This window comes from Phoenix dactylifera, chromosome 10 (genome assembly GCF_051530095.1).
Source record: "Phoenix dactylifera cultivar Ajwa chromosome 10, Ajwa_hap1_PhDact_Kaust_v1.1, whole genome shotgun sequence".
Taxonomy (NCBI): Eukaryota; Viridiplantae; Streptophyta; class Magnoliopsida; order Arecales; family Arecaceae; genus Phoenix; species Phoenix dactylifera.
In genome coordinates this window covers 15763331-15772328 of record NC_143199.1, presented here as the reverse complement: position 1 = coordinate 15772328, position 8998 = coordinate 15763331, and the positions used below count along the sequence as shown (strand labels likewise).

General features: G+C 42.4%; 1 pseudogene across 1 annotated transcript in view; it reads right to left on the bottom strand.

Annotated features, from left to right (window-relative positions):
* The window catches only part of LOC148702261 (uncharacterized), a 117679-nt pseudogene that overhangs the window by 35894 nt on the left and 72787 nt on the right, over positions 1 to 8998 (bottom strand). The gene's annotated exons all lie outside the window — the stretch shown is intronic.

Below are 8998 nucleotides of genomic sequence, written 5' to 3'. Positions count from 1 at the left end.
CTGCATGCTCAATGTTAGTCTTGCAATTATCCTCAAGTAAACTAACATGGGGTTCCTCGGAAATATCATAAGTTGCTTCAAGAGTATCCCATATTTGTTTGGCAGATGAACATATACAGATTTGGTTGAAAATATTTTTATTAAATGCACAGTAGAGAAGGTTCATAGCCTTAGCATTTAGTTCAGCTAAATTTTTATCGAACATACTTTCAATTAGTTTCGTGGGTGTGTGTAGGCCATTTGTTATGACATTCCATAACTCATAGTTTTGTGATTGAGTAAAGATTTTCATTCTAGCTTTCCATTGAATATAGTTAGATCCATCAAACAGTGGAGGTCTGTTTGTGGAAAGTCCCTCAGCAAGTAATACGTTATGTGGGGTTGTCATGATCTTTGGCTCTAGTCGGTTAAGACTACAAATAATATTTGAGCACCTGCTCTGATACCACTTGTTGCCCAGTGGAATTTAAACTTAGCAACAGTTTGATTTATTGAATGAGACTTGATTAAGTAAATTGAGTATGCTTGCAACTAAGGGATGCGTAGATAAGAGTTAAGCAAGCAATTTATCTAAGTAAGTAAGTGAGCAAGTTAGACAATGACAAAAAGCATCACAAACACAACAAACATATAGTGGTTCGGTGCACCCAGCACCTACATCCACTCCCCAAGACCTCTTGGAAATTTCACTATAATCTTTCCAATTACAGCCGGTTGTTTTACAAGCTCACAACCCAACTTGTTGTTTTGCGAGATCACAACAAACTCGGTCGGTTTTCACAGGCTCACTGACTAGAACCAGCCGATTGTTTTTTCGGGTTCACAATCAAACCCAGTTGGTTTTTCCAAAGGCTCACCAACTACAACCTTGCAACGATTGTTTTCCGAGTTCACAATCAACCCAGTTGGTTTTTCCAAAGGCTCACCAACCACAACCTTACACCGTTGGTTTTTCTTTTGGCTCACCAACAAACCTTAACCTCTTGATTCAATCCCTTGATTGAATCAAGTTACAAGATATTAGACTAAAAATTTAAAGCAAATACAAGCTTCTTAACTAAGCAAATATAGCAAATATAAACAAATAGAGTAAAGAGAAGCCCTCAAATGAGTTTTGAAGATGAAGGAGCTCAGCTTCTTCTTTACTTGACCCTCTTCTGATTTGGCACGAAGTAGAGGATCACCGAGGAAGCACACGGATGGAGAGGAAGCTTTGTGATTCACTTGGATGCTCTTCTTCTCTCTATTTTGCTTTGAATGGCCCTTTTGTGCTTTTGGGAGATTTCCCTTGTAATCTCTTTGAAATCTCTTCCCTAAATGTTCTCTCCCACTTCCATACGTTCTTTCCTAGCTCTCCTCTAGATTTTATAGCTTTAGATGGCGTGGAAACAAGAATCTAGCCGTTAGAGACAAAAATAGAGCCGTTGGAAACAGTCTATACCTCCTGACAATATTTCCGTTGGGATCGGAGTCGACTCGCGCGATCTGGAGTCGACTCGCCTGTTGCAGGAGTCGACTCGTGCTTGACTGGAGACAACTCGGCCACTGTTCCAAATTTGAATTAATGTGCATGCCTTGTCCTAGAGTCGACTCGGACCAAACTGGAGTCGACTCGCCAATAGTTGGAGACGACTCGGGCACTTGGGGGTCGGCTTATTCTCAGGAATCCAGAGGACATATTTTCTGATTTTCTTCCTCGAGTCGACTCGGATTCTCTTGGAGTCAACTCGGCTCTCAGAGCCCGAAAACTGATCCTCTGTATTTTGGGGTCGCGCTGCCTTGGAGTCGACTCGAATTGTCTTGGAGTCGACTCGCCTCTCAGAGACGAAAATACCGTCTTCTGTCTTTGGGGTTGCGCTGTCTTGGAGTCGACTCGGACTTTGCGGAAGTCGACTCGGCTCACAGTGTCCGAAATTTACTCGCTGACTTTTGCCTTGTTTTCCTTAGGAGTTGACTTGCCAGCCATTGGAGTCGCCTCGAGTTCTTCAGGAGTCGACTCGGCTCTCAGGGTCCAAAATAGCTTCTCTGTCTTTCTGTCTGTTACTCCCTGGAGTCGACTCGTTCTACTCTGGAGTCGACTCGGCAAGCATCGGAGTCGACTCGAATTCTTCAGGAGTCGACTCGAGGACTATTCTTTTGAATTTTTCTTTGAATTCGCTCCTCCAACTTGAATCCTTTGAACTTGAAACTTGGGCCAATAAATTGTAGCTTTCTTCCAATTTTTCTTGAGAGCTTTGGAGGCCTTCTTGTGTTCTTCCAACTTGCTATGTTCCTTGCAAAATAAATATCTTTCTCCTTGCAACACAAACATTAGTATTTATACTTCAAGGTTTTGTGATCATCAAAATCAATCTTTAAATCAATCTTTGGGTCATCAACTAATTTCAGCGGATTGATCACCATCCCTCGTGATGGATCCATCGATTAGGAGCATTTAGAAATTAATCCCTAATGACACATGCCTCAAATTCTCAACTCTTTGAGAATATGTGTCATCGTCATCTATTAATTTCTTGGACGATTCATGGACACATACAAACATGAATGAAAAACAAATTACCCAATCTTATTTATTAATAAGTATCAAATTATAAATTTGTGCCCCAGATTACAAATATGCATCAGCCACGTTGGCTTCTAGGGCATACTTCTAACATCCACAACATCCATCTTCCATTCTAGGGCAGCCATTTGATTTTGAACTTCATCCATCAGATCATTGTTCGTCCTTTCCTGTCTAACTAAAAATTTGCTAAATATATCGTTGTTAGAACCGACAAACAAAGTTTAAATTTAATTTACACTTACCTGTTCTACTCGAAGAATAGTGGTTGTAAGAGGTCGATCCACAGGGAGGCGATTGGAGTTGCATAAAAATTAAAACGTTCACTCGGATTCAATATCGATTTTTGAATGATAAAAGAAAAAAAAATATTATTTTGAGAATGTTGAATGATTCTATAGTCTACCAGAGAATGTTTTCTTATTTGAAAATAAACAAAAGGAAGAAAGAAAACTTTGCAATTGAAATCTGATGCAGAGTAGGGGTCGATTTCTAAAAACAGAATATAAATTAAAATCGCCAATCAAACAACAAAGACTAATTTCAGAGTTATCTTAAAACTAAGAATTTCAAAACACATAAGATAAATTGCAGAAATTAAATTAAAACTTAGACACAAATTGCATAAAAAGAAAATTAATGGATTGCATAAAAAAAAAGAAATTACAAAAAGTAAAAAAAAACTTGAAGATGAAGCCTAATGCTCCTTTCTTCTGCAAATAGAAAAATAAAATAAAACTGAGAAAATCCCTTCCTCTCCCACGGTGGGACTTCGACATAAACTAATCTTTCTTTTTTTTTTCTTTCTTTCCAAGAACAGAGCACTCTGTTCTTGGTTCTTCTTCCTCCTTGGACCAGCCGACCGAGAGCTCTTTCCTTGGTTCCTCTATTTCTTGGCCTCCACCCCAACCGAGCACACCCTCCTTCTTCTTTTCCCTTCCCTTTTATAGGTCCCCACCAGAGATCAGCCACATGGAGAGGAGGAAGAACAGGCGCCTGGGATCTCGGGGAACGTTGATCACGGACTACTGGGAGGAGCCGATTACGGGATCACTTGGAGGCCGCCGCGGGATCGACGGGAGATTGCGGACGTGATGCTGCGATTTGGGGGAGAATCACAGCCGGCTGGAAATGGAAGAAGTTGCTGGGATGGATCGCAGAGGAGGGGCTGGCCGCTGGATTGATGCTTGGGCTCACTCGCGGAAGGTGGGGATGCGGATCCGGGCGCTGGGGCTTCGGGATGCTTCACGGCCGGCTGCGAGATCTCGGGAGGAGCCGATCTTGGCCTCGGTGGATGGTGGACCAGTCGCGGAAGGAAGGAAGCGCGTGGGATGAGCTGGGATGTGTGGATTCGGGACGATGGGATTTCGGGCGTTGCTGGCACGGTGAGAACTTCCTTCTTTGGTTGCTGGGAAGGAGCGGAAGGTGGGCTGCTGGCACGCGATCTCGGCTTGCATCCTGGCTGGAGCTGGGAGGAATCGCGGAGATGATGGCGTTGAAGATGCGGACGCGGGCGGCTTGGATCATGGGAGAGGCACCAAGTGGCTTGGCTGAGATTTTCTTTTCCCTCGTGAGATGGGAGCTGGGAGACACCAAGTTCTGTCCAATTAGTCATATAGATAAAAAAATAATATGATATGAAATTTGGCTTGTAGACTGTTGCCCAGAGATAGTCACCCAAGAGGGGGGTGAATTGGGTGTTTTAAAAACTTTTGACTAATTAAAATAAAACACACGAATATATGCACTAAAGTAAAGAAGGAGGAATGAGAAAGGTCAATCGCAAACACAAGGTTTTATAGTGGTTCGGAGCTTCCACTGCTCCTACATCCACTCCCCAAATCACCTTTGGAAATTTCCACTATAATCCACGATTACAGTACGGTAGTTTTGCGAGTTCACTACCCAACTCGTTGTTTTACACCGGGCTCACAACAAACCCTAAAACCCCCAATTTCACTTAGGCTTGGGACGCCTTTCCCTTGTTCCAAGTCCCTTGACTGGAACAAGCACCACAACGAAAGAGTTTACAAAAGAAAGGAAAAGCTCTAAAAAGCAAATATTGCAATTATGAACAATAGAACCCGGAAGAGTCCTTTTGCCGTTGGAAGCGTGGGAGATATTGATTCTTCCGATGTGGAGCGCGTAGGATTGAGTGTGAGCTTTGAATCCCAAGCGCACGAGAGTGATTGAGCTTGAAATCACTTGGGAAGCTTGAAAACACTTGATTTCTTCACTTGAATGCACTCACTCCCTTGAACTTTTCTTTCTTACTTCTCTCTTGAATGATCTAGCTTTGGGTTGGTTAAAAGTTGTTGAGAAGCACTTAAGAGGTCCCTTTTATAGCCCAAAAAGCAAATATAGCCGTTAGAGACAAAGAAAGAAGGATTTGAAATTCAAACCAAACCTGAAAAGCTGTCAGTCGCGTCCCAGTCACTCCGGGGACGTCTCCGCTTCAACGGGAGACGTCTCGGCTACAAGATTTTACTTTTTCCGTTGTCTGGGGTCGACTCGGCACTTTCAGGGGACGTCTCGGCTTGTTTGCACTTTTTGAATGGGGACGACTCCGCTGATCTGGGGACGACTCCGCTTCTTTATCTCCGAAGAACATGTCCTCTGGTATTTCCTGAGAGAGTCGACTCCGCTCCTTCAGGGGACGTCTCGGGTTGTCTGCACTTTATGCATGGGGACGACTCCGCTGTCTCAGGGTCGACTCCGCTTCCTTATCACCCAAAAAACCATTCTCTGGAAAACCCTGAGAGAGCCGTCTCCGCTATCTTGGGGATGACTCGGGAAGTCTCCTTTTTACTTGCGGGGACGACTCGGCTTACTGTGGGGACGTCTCGCGCATATCTCTTGAAAACTGCCTTTCTGCCGCCACTGAGAGAGTCAACTCCGCTACTGAGAGAGTCGACTCCGCTAACGCGGGGACGACTCGGCAGGTGTCGGGGACGTCTCCAAGTGTGCCGGTTCTTCCTGTTTGTGCCAGAGACGTCTCTGAAACTATCCGGAGACGTCTCGGCTGTCCCTGATCTGTTTTCTTTAACTCAAAATATTCTTCAATAAATTCATAAAAATTATGGGAACTTGCCTAGACATTTCTTAACAATATTCTTAATAAGACACATGAATTCCTCAATTAAATTGTTAAGATATAATGGAATTTTACTCTAGTATTTTGTATTCATCAAAATCTATTAGGGGGTCAACAATCTCCCCCTTTTTGATGATGACAAAACACTGAGTATATGCAAAATTTGAGATTTAAACATATGCACAGTATTTGATCAGATGTACAAGTATAATGTTTTGATTAGAACTAGATACAATGTGCATCACTCAAAGTATTCAATTTTCAGTTCTTTCCTTGTGCATAAGATTGATCTTTATAGTTCTTAAATGATTTTAGCATATCAACTGAATTTGAATCAAGTTAAAATGAAGTATTGATGCTGAGGATAATTGAAAGCTAGATTCTTTTTGACTCCCCCTTTCTTTTCCAGAAGGGCAATTATCTTAAGGTCAATATTCTTCAATTTTATCTTTTCTAAATCAACTTTGGAGTATGATTATAAATTTTGCATTCCATATTCAATATCCATATATATAACTGCTCCCCCCTTTCACTATCTCTACATTCAATATCTACTCCCCCTTTTTGTCATCAACAATGAAGGGGACAAATTATCTCTATATTCAATATATTCAGTGTTCATTTTACTCCCCCTTTGATATTCAGGTTGCGCTCCCCCTGTTTCATATGCTTTGATACGTTGTGCCAAATCTGAATATTTAATGTATGTTATGAGATTCTTATGACACATCAAGAGGCACATTCACATTCATAGAAACACATACATAGAGTTGGCAATGTACACAGTTTTCAAAAGGGATTGTATTCATGTATCATTGTGAACCTTTGAAGTCAGTACATAGTCAAAAAGAAGAAATCATTACAAGTATTGATTTCTAATACAAAAGTGTTTCAAAAATAGCCTAGGATTTACAAAAAGAAGATCCTACAAGATATCCATCATCGGCGACGTTGCTCATGGGCCCTACCAGCTGTATTTTGTTCATAAACCTTACAAGCTGCATCTATGAATGTGTTGATGGAATCCATGAGGGTCTTAAATTGATCTCCCTGTGACTTGTGGAAACTTGCCACAAGTGCCTCAAACTCTATAGTTGCCATTTCAATTCTTCCTCTGAGTTGGGCAACTAAGGTGCTCACATTGCCATCTGGTTTTGTTAGCTCTTTAAGACTCTTGGAAATGCTCTTCAAGCTGTCCTTGAGCTCTAATGATCTGATGGTTTGGGTGGCACCCACACCAATTATTTCTTGTGTTGTAGCTTCAATTTGACTTCTAATATCCTTCATCTCTTGTAGAAGCCCTTCATGTGAAGCTCTGATGGGGGCCAACTCTGTGGAGATCATGGATCTCATCTCCTCCCTCATCTGCTGGCAAATGGCAGATGCTAAGGTGCGCATCTGATCCTCTCACAGAAAGGAGGGCCCACTAACTGGAGGAGGTGGTGGCATGGATGTGGAAGGTCCAGCTGAGCTGGAGGGAATATCAGGGATATCCATGTGGCTAGGTGGAGGAGAGTGATGGTCAGACTCATGATGTGGGATCTCAGGCTCTAGGATTTGGGTTTTTCTCTTTGGTACCTTGACCCACGATCCATCTATCTTATGAAATTCCATTCTTCTCATTGTGCCCTCATTGTAATAGTCGGTGTTTCTCAAAGGCTTTGCAGGTTCATTTGTTGGAATGGGAACCTTGAAGTGTTTAAAGATTAAGGTAAAGATCATGCCATAGGGTATACTAAACCTAGAATACCTATGACATAGGGCAATGTAATTTAGCATGAGTCTAGGGAGGTTTAGAGGGATCCGTAGTAGGATGTGGTGCATTATAACTAAGTCTCGCTCCGAAACAAAATCGAAGCGACCGGTTTTAGGAAATAGGACCCGGTTGACAATACTTAAGAGAAGTCTCATCTCTGCATTTAGGTCCTGGGAATTGACAACATCAAGAGGGCCGCAGTCCTCTCTTCCTAAAAGTAAATTTAGGGCTGACTCCCTTTGGGGATGTGAGGTTGGAGCCTCACCGTCCCTAGGAATTTGTAAGACAGTGGATAGGACATCTTCATTGACTTCTACTAATGTCCCTTGGACATATCCAGTGTACCCTAGGTCCCCTAAGGCCATATTGCTAAAAAGTTCTCTAACTAGGCCGGGATAGGTCGAGGTATTGAGGGTACAAAAGTGTTCCCACCCTTGGGCTCGGAGTCTCTCTCCAATAGAGAACCCCTCATGATCTAAAAAGGAGAAATCTATGTACCTTCCTGTCGTGACTGTGCGATTTGCACAGGAAATAGTCGTGGTTGGCGGAGCAACCGGAGGAGACGGCGCGGAGGGTTCTTTCCGTCGTTCCTCACCGTCGGCCGCTACCCTAGGTCGCCTTCCACGGGTCGTCCTAGCCTTCTTTGGTGCCATGGATGCTAGGGTTTGTGATGTAGAGCAAACGGAGGCTAGGATTTGAGGTGGAGAGCAAATGGAGGCTAGGGTTTTTCGTTTTGGTCGGGAATGAAGGAGAAAGCTCGAGTCGGCTCGAGCGATTTCGACCTATTTAAAAAGCCCTCATTCGGTCCCCGAGACGTCTCCGCGACTAAGGCGAGACGTCTCCCCTGGGGGGGACGTCTCTGCGATTTGCCAGAGACGTCTCCGGCACTGAAAAATTTCAGACTGTATTCTATCTTCTCCCAATTTCTGTTTAATCATCCTAATCAACATGATCTCTTTTGATAAACTTAGAGTGAATTTGTTTGTGATCCTCCCCCTTAATGATACATCCTATAATAATTTGATAATGATTTTTGAATTATTAATATTGAAATGAGGAATGTTTGACCAAATTTCGAATACCTATGAAATAGGCTCTGAAAATATCTCCATGAAGAGTCCAAGGGAGGGTAACCATCCTCCGGAAAGTCAAACAGTTCGTCATTTAGCTTACATGAATTCATGTTTTCACTTATGTTTACCTTGAGGTTGATTACTAGTTTGCGCAGCAAACAATGCAATACAAGTTCAATTCATTTGCTAGGATCATACAAGCTCAAAGCATTCCTTAAGAAGTTGAATCTATCTTTACAAAGGGGCTTTGTAAAGATATTAGCCAATTGATTTTCAGTGCATACATATTCAATCATCACATCATTTTTCAGCACATGATCCCTAATAAAATGATGCCTAATCTCTATATGCTTTGACTTAGAGTGTTGAACAGGATTTTTTGTTAAATTGATTGCACTTGTATTATCACACTTAATTGGTATATTATCCATTTTGATACCGAAGTCTTCAAGTTGTTGCTTAATCCAAAGAACTTGGGCACAACAGCTTCCAGCTGCAATGTACTCAGCCTC